The 15,323-nt window shown below is 37.0% G+C and overlaps 1 long non-coding RNA gene across 2 annotated transcripts in view; it reads right to left on the reverse strand.

The window, feature by feature from the left end:
• The window catches only part of LOC104971220 (uncharacterized), a 287,688-nt gene that overhangs the window by 158,798 nt on the left and 113,567 nt on the right, over positions 1 to 15,323 (reverse strand). For both annotated transcript variants that reach the window (XR_001502271.3, XR_009491649.1), the window contains exon 3: positions 8,921 to 9,004. This is a non-coding gene — a long non-coding RNA (uncharacterized lncRNA). The remainder of the gene's footprint in view (positions 1 to 8,920; positions 9,005 to 15,323) is intronic.

Genomic DNA, 15,323 nt, shown 5'->3' on the forward strand with positions numbered 1-15,323 from the left:
TTGGCATTTTAATAACAATTGCAGTAAACCTACTTATAAATTTGAATATACTTGAAATCTCTACTATGTTGAGTCTTCCAATCCATGAACACAGTTTATCTATTTATTTAGATCTTTGGTTTCTTACAGCAGTATGTCATATTTTTCAGCATAGAAGTCCTATCCATACGGTTTTAGGTTCATACCTAAATATTTCTCTTTTTTTGAACAAGTGTGCCATTATATTTTCACTTTTGGTGTCCAATGTGTTCACTGTCAGCATGTAGAAAGACAATTCCTTTTGGATGCTTATATTGTATCCTGCAAACTTGCTGAACTCTCTTATTTTCTAGGAATTGTTAAGAAGAATCTTAGGAATTTTCTATGTAGACAATCATGTTATCTGCACATAGAGTTTTTTTTCTTCCTTTTCAAACTGTGTGCCATTTATTTTATTTCCTTTGCTAACCTTACTGCCCTGGCTAGGACTTCCAGCACTATATTATAAGATAGTGACAGCAGATACGCCTGCTTTGCTCCTGACTGCAGGGGGAAAGCATTCTAATTCTTCATCCTTAATACTGACTGTAAGATTTTTTTAATAGGAGCTCTTTATCAAATTGAAAAAATTTCCTCAATTCCTATTTTTCTTAGAGTTTTTCATGAATGGGTATTGAATTCTGTCAAATGTCTTTCTGTATCAATGATATAATCATATCCTTTTTCTACTTTGGCCGGTTAATACAGTGGATTATATTCGTAGTTTTTTAATATTGAAGGAATCTCACATCACTGTAATAAACTCCACTTAGTCATGGCATATGATTATTTTTATATATTACCTAATCCTATTTGCTAACATAATATTAAAAATTTTTGTGTCTGGCCCACGAGGGATATCAGACCATAGTTTTCTTTTTCTTTATTGTCTTTATCTAGTCTTGGTATTAATATTAGTGCAATACTAGCTTAATAAAATAAAGAAGCATATATTCCATGTCTTCTCTTTTCTGAAAGAAATTATATATAATTTATATTAATTCTTTTATAAAATTCAATGGAATTCCCCAGTGAAATGATTTAGGCCTGGGAATTTCTCCTTTATGAGTTTTAAAATTATGAGCTCAATTTTCTTAATAGTTGTCAGTTCAGTTCAGTTCAGTTCAGTTGCTTAGTCGTATCCGACTCTTTGCAGCCCCATGAATCACAGCATGCCAGGCCTCCCTGTCCATCACCAACTCCTGGAGTTCACTCAGACTCACGTCCATCAAGTCAGCAATGCCATCCAGATCATCTCATCCTCTGTCGTCCCCTTCTCCTGCCTCCAATCCCTCCCAGCATCAGAGTCTTTTCCAATGAGTCAACTCTTCGCATGAGGTGGCCAAAGGACTGGAGTTTCAGCTTTAGCATCATTCCTTCCAAAGAAATCCCAGGGCTGATCTTCAGAATGGACTGGTTGGATCTCCTTGCAGTGCAAGGGACTCTCAAGAGTCTTCTCCAACAACAGTCCAACTCTCACATCCATACACGACCACTGGAAAAACCATAGCCTTGACTAGACGAACCTTTGTTGGCAAAGTGATGTCTCTGCTTTTCAATATGCTATCTAGGTTGGTCATAACTTCTTCCAAGGAGTAAGCGTCTTTTAATTTCATGGCTGCAGTCACCATCTGCAATGATTTTGGAGCCCCCAAAAATAAAGTCTGACACTGTTTCCCCATCTATTTCCCATGAAGTGATGGGACCAGATGCCATGTAGGACTACCCAAATTATCTATTTCACATTTGGTAATTTGTGGTAGTTTGTGCTTTCAAGATATTGGTCTGTTTCATCTAAACTGCCAAATTTATCTGAGTAGGTTCGTTATAAACATTGTATTATTTTTTCTTTTGATGTCTGTAGGGTCTGTAGTGAAATCCCTTGTTCATTAAAGATATTGGTAAATTTTGTCTTTTTTCTTTGTCAGTTGGTAAATTTTATTGATCTTTGCAAAAAAAAAGTTTTTACTTCATTGTTTTTCTCCTTTCTGTTTCATTTATTTCTGCTCTTATTTTTATTATTTCCTTCTATCTGGTTGCTATAATTATGTTTGATCTTTTCTTTCTGAATTCTTAAGTAGGAGATGAAATTATTGATTTGAAACTTTGCTTCTTTTCTCATGTAAGTATTTAGTGCTAGAAATTTCCCTCTCATTACTGGTTTAGCTGTGTCACATAAACGCTTGGCATATTATATTTTCATTTTTATTCAGTTTGATATGTTTTTAATTTTGAGGCTTTCTTTTTGACCCATAAATTATTTAAAGGTCTACTGTTTAGTTTCTAGTTATTTTAGAACTTCCTGTTTTTCTTTTTTTTAACTAGAGAAAAATTGCTTTACAATGTTGTACTGATTTCTGCTGTACAACAATGCAAATCAACCATGCTGCTGCTGCTGCTGCTGCTGCTAAGTCATTTCAGTTGTGTCCGACTCTGCGCGACCCCATAGACGGCAGCCCACCAGGCTCCCCCATCCCTGGGATTCTCCAGGCAAGAACACTGGAGTGGGTTGCCATTTCCTTCTCCAATGCATGAAAGTGAAAAGTCAAAGTGAAGTCACTCAGTCATGCCCGACTCTTAGCAACCCCATGGACTGTAGCCTACCAGGCTCCTCTGTCCATGGGATTCTCCAGGCAAGAGTACTGGAGTGGGGTGCCATTGTCTTCTCCAAAATCAGCCATAATTATACATTTATCACCTCCCTCTTGAGAATTTCCTGTTATTTTCTGGTTTTGACTTCTAGCTTCATTTCATTTGGTCAGAGAACAAATTTTGTATAATTTCAATTCTTTTAACATTATTAAGATTGTTTTTTAGCCCAGCATACAATTTACTTTTCTGCCCTGCCCTATTCTCCTTATCCTTCTAACACTCCATAAATGACTGTTAGATCTTTAGATATAGTCCTAAAGGGATTAAGTCTCTTTGATTTTTCCTCCCAATCTATTTTCTCTTCATTTTTCAAATTGGGAACATTTTAATGTCTACATTCTTTCTTCTATTCCCTCTTTCCTACTGTTGAACCCTTTCACTTTTTTAATTTTTCAAGTCTAAATTTCCATTTGGTTTTTCTTTTGTGTTCTATTTATATGCTGAAATTTTCTTTCTCTTTACTAGGATTTTCAAATTCATTTGATCTGTGTATTATTGGTCAAAGATCAACTGGTCATTTAAGTATTTTATGATGGCTGCTTTAAAATCTTTATCAAATAATTCTAACATCTCTGTCTTCTTGGAACTGGCATTTATTGGTTGTATTTTTTCATTCTAAGATTCACCTGGACCTTGATAGGACTAGGTTTTTATTGAATTTGGATTTTGGGTTATCAAGTTATGAAACTCTGGATATTATTTAAATATTTTATTTCTGACAACTTCCTCTCATACCCACTCCAGCAAGAGAATAAGGGGCACACTGCGTCACTACCAGCTTGAGAAAGTAGTTCCAGTTCCCTGGCTTAACCTCCATTCACACTCACAGGGTTTTGAAATCACATGGTGTCTAAGTGGTATCAGTAGAAAACCAGAAGGTAGCCAGAACTTCCACCTCTGCCCAGGAATACTAGGGTGCATGTCTAAAACTTTATATCACATCCATACCTAAAATGATATAAGCACATCCCAGCCTTAGACACTTCAATGAATAGCATCTTCAAACCACTAATAGTCATCACTAGTAAAAAAAAAAAAATATATATATATATATATATATATATCATTGACAGATGTTACAACTTTAAAATCAACATTTAAAATCATTTAAAAATTAAAACAGTTAAAAAATTAGGATTAGTGAATCTTAAAGATTATTGACATTGGTAACCTTTATTGATAAAGGTTACTCATAAATGGTGAAATTTCTTTTAATAATTTTGAATCCAACAGAATTTTTCCCATCAGTTTATAAACATACATATGATTAGTGCAGCTGTCATACAGCTAGTATGAACAACATGCTAGCCTTTTAGGGCACAATTAGTCCACAATAAGATAGATGAATTCAATACATGTAAAACAACAATGTAATGCCAACCCCTCAACTCTGACTCCAGTTCACTGCCAGTCAACCAGCAGAGTTCCTACTCCAAATGGGGCTACATAGCTTCTTCCTTGGAAACCTGAAATAAATTCCAAAAGGTCTTTATTCAAGATGGACACAGTAAGCTCTGCACCCGGCCCGTGAAGTGATTGTGTCCTACCTTTGCTGCTGAGCCTAGAGAACCACAGCAAAGGAGCAGATCCCAGACCTTACTCTCCTGCTGACCATCTGCAGGCTTTCACTATCAGACCCAGCCTGGCAGGGTGTTTAAGGCCAAGATATACAGCCTACAGGCAAGAGGCCATGATGTCTACCTATTCTGGTCCTGATCAAGTAGGGGCCCACCAGCCTGTGCTTTACTGAACACACAGGGTTCTACCAGATTATGCAACTTCACGGGCCAAAATCTATATACAGTCTGAATACGTGCCACTTTTTCTTCTGACATGAAAAGCACTCATATCATATGACAGAATGCAAGCAAATTATTTACAGCAAAGTAAAGTTTTTAAAGACAAATCTCATTTTCCTACTAATATTATGATAATTCATGGAGCATAAAATTCTCAAAATGTTCATGGTGATAGAATACTTAATAAGCCTTTAAAGATTTGATGAGAAAAGATTGAGCTATTGGCCAGACCCATGCATACTAGTTAGTCAATATTGAGGGAAGTGTTGAGATTTCTAAGAGCCTTAGTCACTAAGCACATCATTTTTTCCCAAGTACCCTAAAATACTGCTGCTTTGGATATAAAATCATCATTTAAGTATGCCTATCACATGACTTCCTCCTCAACTGAGCAGATACTTGACTCTCTCTCTCTAAAACAGGTTAATCTTCCAACAAGCAAGAACTCTGCTAAATGTTATGTGGTAGCCTGTGCAGGAGGGGAGTTTGGGGGAGAATGGATACATGTATATGTATATGTATATGTATATGTATATGTATATGTATATGTATGACTGAGTCCCTTCACCATTTACCTGAAACTATCACAGTATTGTTAACTGGCTATGCTGCTGCTGCTGCTACTAAGTAGCTTCAATCGTGTTCTACTCTGTGCAACCCCATAGACGGCAGCCCACCAGACTCCCCCGTCCCTGGGATTCTCCAGGCAAGAACACTGCAGTGGGTTGCCATTTCCTTCTCCAGTGCATGAAAGTGGAAAGTGAAAGTGAAGTTGCTCGGTCATGTCCGACTCTTCGAGACCTCATGGACTGCAGCCTACCAGGCTCCTCTGTCCATGGGATTTTCCAGGCAAGAGTCCTGGAGTGGGTTGCCATTGCCTTCTCCATAATTGACTATACCTCAATATAAAATAAAAAGATAAAAAAATAAAACAGGGTTCTTGGCATTAATAGGTGCTCAACCAAGTTTTCAGGGGTGCATCTTGAACAAAAAAGAATAAGGACATTATCTTGTATTTTTCATAAAGCTAATTTAAAATGTTTGCCATACTTTTCTACTTATTCTAAAAAATGTTTGTTGATAAATTAGAGAATTATACTAATAAGAGGTGTTATGTTTTCATTGCTCTTTTCATTAAGTAGAAAATTGCCAATTCAATGTAAGTACTTATTTTTATTTAATTTTACTGGTCTATAAAATATAAGTCAGGGAGTCCCATTACAAAATAAGTATTATCATTCCTTTTACCTTGTACACAATTCAGAAATACATTTCAAAATTAATTTTCCAAAATCAAGATTAAAAAGAATGGGCTAAAGGTATAACAACTAAAAGAATGGAAGTCAAATAATATCATTTGTAAATTGTTTTCATATTTAAGAGTAGCAAAGCTGTTGTGTGAAACGTGTCTATAAAAATATGTCTGAAACAAAGAAATAAAACAAAGCCTCATGAAACCCAACCTATTGGATAGCCTAAATTGTCATTATGCACCAAATGTCTGGTGTTTATTAGAGATACACCAGCTGATGTAATCCCTAACACAACATAGCAACTGGAGTTACGTCCTGGCATTCCTTCAGAGGGGTCCCCATTGACACCTATAGAAACAATCAGTTCCCACTTTGTTTTTCATTTTAGTTGTCACTAACAATGCCCCCACCTTGCGGCTTAGCATCTCATTATTAACTTACAAGCATGAAACAAGAACTTAAGGAATGTTTTGGGATTTATTTTCCAGCAGCTGAAATATTAAAGGTGAGGTCAGAGCAAACACTTGTTGGTGTGGGACAGTAATTAAGGTTTAGGCAGAAGGTACAGAACGGCAACCTTAGCTAACACTGTTCGTGTCTGGTGTCTCATCTCAGTTAGTGTCTATATATATACATACATGTATATTATTTATATATGTATATACACACATATACATATCCCACCACATACAAAGCCATAGGAATTGATTTGAGGAGTCTTGTTTAAGAGTGCAGATGGGGGCTCTCTTCTTAGCACTGTTGATACCTTCAAAGATGACAAGTATCTTGTTCCAGAAAATGCTATTATTATTAATTTTGCTTTGCTTTGCTTCTGCTTCCCCTTCTGCTCCTTCTTCTTTTCTTCCTTCTTCTTCAACTATCACCTGTCTCTGCTACAGAGCTATGTTCAAGGGTCATGTTGACCCATGCAAAACAGAATCCTCCTTCTAAATACATGAATAATAACAGGCTGTAAGACAATATGGTTCACTTACAAAAAGCTGTGAGGTATAAATGAACAAATATAGGCCTTTAAGTTGTAAGACAAGATTAGTCCTAACTTTCCTGCCATCCAGCTAGATAAATTTAGACATTCAAAGCTTTTATCACCATTTCTGGACCCCAGTACCAATATTCATCCTGTATTTTCTTACAAGACATTTGTGAGAAATATAGTTATATTATTAATATAAATTAAAATTTTATTATTATTTTAGCATATGGAACTTATAATCAGATATTGTTTTCCCTTTCAAAAGTAGAAATTGTTGCCTCCTTTAATTTTGGGGTCTATAATCAATAGGCCTAATGAGATCTCTACATTATATAGAAGAGGACAACTGAGGTCTATAACAGTGAATTTTCAAGAGTCAGCACATTAGCTTCACTGGGAATGTGAATACATGCCTCTCACCCACCCTGCCCTCCCACCAGACTGGCTGAGTCAGAATCTCTAAGGTCAGGGTCCACCCAGGAATCTGTATTTCTAACAAGCCTGACCAGTGACTCCCACAATCATTTAAGCTGAGCACTTTTGGTCTAAACTGCCTCCTGGCAGAGGATAGAGTATAGAGTCAAAGGCAGGCTAAATCCCATGGTCCCTGAATTCTAAATCAGACTTCTCTCAACTATGCAAATGTAATATTTCTTTTTTCTAAACCTCAAGTTGATCTTTATGTTGGCCCTTTGGTTTTGTATTAATAAAGTGTTTAGGGAGACCATAAAGAAAAAAAAATGTGTGTGCTTTTTACTTAACAGCTTTTACATATGTTATCTGTACTGTTCCTCAGACTAAAGGAACACTTACATTCTCGCAGGTATAACCTTCAACCATAACTTTCTAGATTTAGTGCATTCTTATACAAAGTCAGAGGTCCTAGCTGTTATATTTATATTTGACAAATGATTAAATGAAGGCAAGAAAAGACACATGTTTAAAGCCTTCTATAAACAAGGTTCTAAACCATTGAAGTACATGGTAGCTCTTAAAAGAAAAAGATGCCTATGTGGGATAATTCCATATGAACAAATTATTCTTATCTCAGCAAGCATTTGCAATACTAAAATGACCTTCTCACTCTCTCTTTACTGAAAAGGTTTGAAATGGAATTGAGTAGGAAAATAAATAGGAGTTCTGCTCCTCTTGGAATCATTTGGTCACTAAAAGCAACAAAACTTCAGAGTAATTAATTTTGGTGATTATTTTAAGTTAAAAGTAAACACAAACTGTTGCTTTCTTCTGCCCTAAGACTAATCAGATAAGACTAGATGAGCTGGAACCTGGGCCAGTCCCCACAGTGACAGCAATCTTGTCTTTTAACTTTAATATTCAGAATAAGTATTATTGTTTTCCATACACGTATTACTATTGAAAAATTAAGCACTGAAATCATAAAAAGGTACTAATTTCCTTTCTTCACTATTTCATAAGAGATGAGTTCCTAGGTTTTTCCTCCCAACAGTCAATAGTGAAAAGTTGTGGTATAACTACTATGGAAAACAGTTTGGAAGTTCCTCAAAAAAAAATAAAAATGGAGTCTCCATATGAACAGCAAATCCACTCCTGGGCATACATCCATAAAAAACTATAAATCAAAAATATACATGCACCCATTATGTTCACAGCAACACTATTTACAATAGACAAGACATGCAAGCAACCTAAATGTCCATGGACAAATGAATAATAACTAAAGATGTGTTATATATACACAGTGGAATACTACTCAGCAATTAAACAAAAGAATGAAATAATGCTATTTGCAGCAAAAAGGATGGACATAGAGATGATCATACTAAGAGAATTCAGAAAGAGAAAGACAAATACCATATGATAACAGTTATGTGTGGAATCTAAATTATGACACAAACAAACTTGCTTATGAAATAGGAATATACTCACAGATATACAGAATAGACTTGTGGTTACCAAGACAGAAGAGGGGGTGAGGGGTGGATGGATTGTGAGTTTGGGATTAACAGATGTAAACTATTATAGACAGAATGTATAAACAACAAGGTCCTACTGTATAGGACAAACCATAATGGAAAAGAATATAAAAAGAATATACATATATATGTATAACTGAATCAATTTGCTATATACGAAACTAACACAATATTATAAATCAACTATGCTTCAGTAAAAAATAAATCTTAAAAAGGTTAGAAATTAAAAAACTCATAGCATTTACCTACCTCATGATCCTGACATCCTAAATTTTCGTTTTCCTACTTCTTGAGCTTCCTCATCATGCTGTCTTCTTCAATGCAAGGCACGGTCTATCAGAAACAAAATAGAAAGAAAATACATCTGCCTAAGGATTCATTATGTATTAGAAATTGTGTCTAATCAGATTGAATTAAATTCCACTGCAAATAAAAACAATATTTACCAGGGGCTTGACCAAAGTATTTTAAGGAGAATTTAAAATTTACAAATATCAAAATACACATAAAGTATTTGTATAAATACTACATCATTGTAAGCATTCATAACAATTCCCTTTTTAGAGTATGCAAATGAAACACAAAGATAATACAAAACTCAATAATAATATAAAATAATAAATAATACAAGAATAAGGAAATGGAGAGGGTGGAATACAGTAAGACAATAACAGGTAAATATTTTCAATCAATTTAATTATCAACTTTTTTCATTGCACCAAATTACATCTGCATATCTGGGCCTATAAAAACGTAAGATGGACTGAAATCTGGAATAAAGAAAATCAGATGTGATTAGTTTGGGAAAACTAAATTATTTAGCAGAGGTTGAGAGAAAAAAATTAAAATTTAATCAATAATGTGAAGAGAGAATCTGGTTAGATCAGTAGTGTATGTTATTCAGCTGCTGCTGCTGCTGCTGCTGCTAACTGGCTTCAGTCATGTCCGACCCTGCGCGACCCATAGATGGCAGCCCACCAGGCTCCCCCGTCCCTGGGATTCTCCAGGAAAGAACACTGGAGTGGGTTGCCATTGCCTTCTCCAATGTATGAAAGTGAAAAGTCAAAGTGAAGTCACTCAGTCGTGTCCAACTCTTAAAGACCCCGTGGACTGCAGCCTACCAGGCTCCTCCGTCCATGGGATTTTCCAGGCAAGAGTACTGGAGTGGGGTGCCATTGCCTTCTCCAATATTATTCAGCACCGGGTGCTAAAGAAACTGTGAGACCAAATTTGTTATTGCTTTTTTCCTGGCCCTTGGTGACTGGTGGCTGTTCAAGGACTTGACACTATGCTTCTCGTTGGACATTGCTGTAGTAATCAAAACACTTTGGTAGCATTCCCTGGTAGCTCAGCTTTTTAAAAAATCCACCTGCAATGTAGGTGACCCCAGTTCAATTCCTGGGTCAGGAAGATCCCCTGGAGAAGGGATAGGCTACCCACCCAGTATTCTTAGGCTTCCCTGGTGGCTCAGATGGTAAAGATTCAACCTGTAATGCACCAGACCTGGGTTCAATCCCTGGGTTGGGAAGGTCCCCTGGAGGAGGGGGTGGCAACCTACTCTAGTATTCTTGCCTGGAGAATCGCCATGGGTAGAGAAGCCTGGTGGACTACAGTCCATGGGGTCACAAATGTCGGACATGACTGAGCAACTAATCACAGCACACACACAACAGAAAACCCACTCACATAACCTTAAGAACAACAGTCATTTGGGGGGAGAAGAATTCAAAGAATAAATGTTCTAGGGGTAGAGTTAGTTTTAACATTGCCATTTTCAAAAGCTTACATGTAATTTAACCCTTTTTTACTTTGCCTCCATATCAGCTCTTTTAGCCTGAGTTGACTTTAATATAGGCTCTTCAGTCATGATACCAAGATGGCTTCCAAAAGTACTAGGCTTTTGCTGTAACCTCTCAACAACTGTAGCATAGAGACTCTTCATTTAACCCTATTGGCCAGGTTATGAATTGCACATTCATTGCTTAACCAATCACTGTGGCCATGAAAGTCATTATTTTAATGAGGAAACCATGTCAAGATTTCTTCTAGAACTGAGGGATGTGAACCTCAATTGAATGATGTAAGAGTAAGAGAGAGACTGGGGGTTTTTTTCCTTCTAAAAACCAGGGTGACTTTTATCCAAGAGAGGGAAAGAATGAGAGGTTTTTTCCTAAAAAAAATCAGTCTTCCTTTTGCCCCCAAAAGAGGGGAGGAATGAGTGCTAGATCAAAACAAGTATCCAGTGAAGGCTACATGTCCATGGTCCAACCCTCCTTACCTCCCACTTCCCACTTCTTAATAGAAGAAGAAAGAATATTTATATTTCATTCTTCATGTTGCTCCTAAGTGAATCAGCTTCCTCAAGTATAAATTGTACCATTGTAGATTCATTTTCACATCTAGGAAATTTAGGAATGATGGCAGAAGTCTTTTGGCTTTCCTTACTACTATCTCTGCTGAAGAACTCCCAGTGATGCTGACCATCATTACTGTTGAGTAGATGTAGTTAAAATGTACTTTCTTAAGTTGGTATCTGTCCCTCTATGTGTTACCCACTGGTTCTAATTTTTCCTTCTAAACCCATCCAGGTTATGTTCATTTTGTGTTGCATATAATAGATCTTCACATGTCTAAAGGCAGGTTTATGCAACTGCTATGTATATAACATTCTTTCTAGAAATTTTACATCCAACTATTTACTTATGTTCATTTTTTCTCCAACTATTTTACCACTGTTTTTCCCTGAACAACATTTTGGTTGAACCTTATATTGGAAGATTTTTTTTTTTTTTGCTGCTATTTATTTTGTTTAATTTACATAGTCTCTGAAAATCAAGGAAGAACTTGACTTTAAATATGTAGCAACAATTATTTCCTTACATCACTACTCACACCTAGAGGTTTCCTATAGTAGAAAGAAATAGAAATATACTAATTTCAGCCGTGAAGCAAAAAAAAAATCTGTATTCCTGTATATTTTTCTCTCCTGCTTCATCTTCAGGTTGTTTTACTCCAAAATAAATGAACAAGCAATTTGCATTGTATAGAGAATGTATACTGTATAATCTTTGAGTCCACAAAAATGTATTTATTGCAGCAAATGGTTAGATTCCTGTTTGTGTGCCATGGGAACTGAATTTCTGCCCTAATGTTTTGGCACATCCTCAGTATACTTACCTCTGTAGGAGTGGTGTGTATCCACAATTATGTTATTTGTAAAGAATTTTTGTACTGGAAAATCCCATTGAGATGTAGCATCGCATTTCCAAGGGTGTCTTGGGACAAGAAAGAATGGGGCAGTAATATACAACCACTTGGTTACATCACTCATACCAGATAAATTATCATTCAACTGCTGATGGGAACACTCGTACTTCTCTATTATCAAAGATTTTGCAGAACTGCTCAATCCCCTCTATTCATTTCATTCCAGCTGTTCTAACACAAGGGATGAAACAGATTGTTTCATTCTCTAAGTGTATGTTAAAAAGGACAATACTATCATTTGGGGGGCTTTTGAAGGGGGTTTTGCTCAATTTAGACTGTGTGTGGAGCAAGCTCACCGCCTTATAACAAAGACATAAAACTCAGCGGTGACAGGCAAGTCAAAAGCTAAAGAATTCATTAAAAGGACGAAACCTTAAATGATCAGCCATAAACAAGAAGCAGCAGCAGAAAGGAAGTAGGGAAAAGGTAGAGACCGTGAGAAGGAATGTGCACTGTCCCAGAACTGCAGTCTTTTATAATGCTTTGGGAAAATTCACTTGCAGGGCTCCAATGGTTCTTTCCTGAATTTGTCCTACATCAAAGAGTCACAAAGTTGTTCTCATTAGAGCCTGTTTTTAGTATCTTTTAAGGATAGATTTGAGGTTTTTTGATAATAACATAATGAAACTGTTTTAGATCAATTATCTGGTACTTGCTTGCTGTGTGATCTTGAAGCATAAACCTTGTCCTTTCCTTGGGAATTTCCTTTTCTTCATATATTTCTGCCTATTTCACTTTCTGTTTACACTATAAATATCCACTAGCCTTTGTTATTCTTCTTTACTCTTTTCACTTCCTACTCCCATTCTTCTTGAATGTCAAATACATGAATACATCCTTCACATTCCCATTTTCTACTTCATTGGAAGACATTGCAAATTAATTATGGAAATTTTATGGTATAGGAATTATTTTCAACATGTATTCCAAGAAGTCACCACTAAAAAGCGTAATTGAGAAGCGAGATGAAATGGATTTTTGCATCCTTGCTTAGGAATGTGAAAACTTAAGAATCCAGAAGCCTTCCAAAATGCTTCTCTGAATTGTGTGAAGAACATATTTATATACTTGCTCCAATAATGATAGTAAAGCTGATTGTCAAATCAAGATTATTTTAGAAGATGATATTGTATCTTCAGTTTGGTTCATATTTACTCCTCAAATATAGTGATCTAGTATTTGAGCAGAGACATTACTTTGCCAACAAAGGTCTGTCTAGTCAAGACCATGGTTTTTCCAGTGGTCATGTACGGATGTGAGAGTTTGACTATCAAGAAAGCTGAGTGCAGAAGAATTGATGCATTTGAACTGTGGTGTTGGAGAAGACTCTTGAGAGTTCCTTGGACTGCAAGGAGATCCATCCAGTCCATCCTAAAGCAGATCAGTCTTGGGTGTTCATTGGAAGGACTGTTGAAGCTGAAACTCCAATACTTTGGCCACCTGATGTGAAGAGCTGACTCATTTGAAAAGGCCCTGATGCTGGGAAAGATTGCAGGCAGGAGGAGAAGGGGATGACAGAAGATTAGATGGTTGGATGGCATCACCAACTCAATGGACATGGGTTTGGATGAACTCCGGGAGTTGGTGATGGACAGGGATGCCTGGTGTGCTGCGGTTCATGGGGTCACAAAGAGTTGAACACGACTGAGAGACTGAACTGAACTGAGTATTTGAGGATTCCCAATGATTTTTGAAAGTGATAATTTTCATACAAACAAAAAAGTAAACTATTGTAAATTGTGAAAAGCAATATAGGCCCTGTCCCCCTTCCCCCTGCTCACATTTCATCCCCAAGACCTATACTAGTGTCTCACAGTGATTTTCACTTGTGAGAGGAGAGACACAGTGTTAGAAGCTGTTACTTCTATATAGAAAGCTCTCTTTGGGGTAGCTTGTCTACTGGTCCACCTCCCATCTCACTTTTCCCTCTCACAGTACTAGTGGGGTCTGGGGTCTTCTTCCTTCTAATTAATAACAAACCAAAGGAATCCTTGAGGCTCACACATAGTCAAGTTTGGTTCACAACAAATAGACTACATACATCATTGGTTTCCATCTGAAATTACTGCTGCTACTGCTACTGCTAAGTTGCTTCAGTCGCGTCCGACTCTGTGCGACCCCATAGACGGCAGCCCACCAGGCTTCCCCGTCCCTGGGATTCTCCAGGCAAGAACACTGGAGTGGGTTGCCATTTCCTTCTCCAATATGTGAAAGTGAAGTCGCTCAGTCTTGTCCAACTCTTAGCGACCCCATGGACTGCAGCCTACCAGGCTCCTCCATCCATGAGATTTTCCAGGCAAGAGTACTGGAGTGGGGCGCTTTTGCCTTCTCTGTCTGAAATTACTAATAAGCATATATATTTTGAGCATATTCTCTTTTCTACATAAACTTCTACAATTCATGCAGTGGAGATAAATGACTGTGTGCAAGGATTTAGTCATCCTGATCTTGACCACGTAGTCATAGCAAATATGACAATGCTTGCCACATTAAGGTGAGTACTCACAAGGTACATGTGAAAAGACATGGGGAGAAGGATTTGAATGTCTTGATCCTGTCCATAAAGTAAGACAGTATTAGGCAGTTCATTATACAGAGAGGATATTCAGCCCAAAAACAGATACCATGGGAAGCCTCTTGATTTTCTGACTTGGGTTTCATGATTATAAATAATATGGATATTCTCTCTGTGATAGGTTAAATCTCCAGCTTAAAGAACCTCATAGCTCCTTCTGAACTGCCTGGCTCTTATTTCTAAATCAAACTGACTTATTTCTCCTGCTGTTTTCCCTCCAACAAAACCACCTTCTTCATGTGTCTGACCTTGCTGCATATAAATGACACACACACACACACACACACACACACACACACACACACTTAACAGAAACAGAAATTATTCCAAAACCTACTCAAGATTTCTTCAAATGATTATGAGTCATATCTGGCTACAATTCCTGGTGTTCCCTGAATTCTTTACTGAACTGCTATTTAAAAATCTACCTTTAAACCTTCCTTGGGTTTCTCCAAGTAACTTAACACCCTCCCACCTTTCCAAAGCACCCACAAACACAGGGCTAATTTTATATCATTTTGTTTTGTCTTGTTTATGGAACTGTGGTTTTATGAGTCATGGGGAAAGGGGTAATGTGTCAGCCAAATATGTTTAAGGCCCTTTAGAGACATTCCTGTCCTCACATGCCATGGTGATCACCCCGCCACTAGACAAGCTGTGCTGGATTCTCAAGGAACCTGGTGAGAAAGCACCAGGATGGGGGAAAGTTAATTTTATACTATTAGTGTATAGAGGACCAAGCATATTCATATATATATTAACTGCAATCTTTACACATCTATTTGGATCACCGCTACTTGAGAATACAGT

Source organism: Bos taurus, chromosome 2, assembly GCF_002263795.3.
Source record: "Bos taurus isolate L1 Dominette 01449 registration number 42190680 breed Hereford chromosome 2, ARS-UCD2.0, whole genome shotgun sequence".
Lineage (NCBI taxonomy): Eukaryota > Metazoa > Chordata > Mammalia > Artiodactyla > Bovidae > Bos > Bos taurus.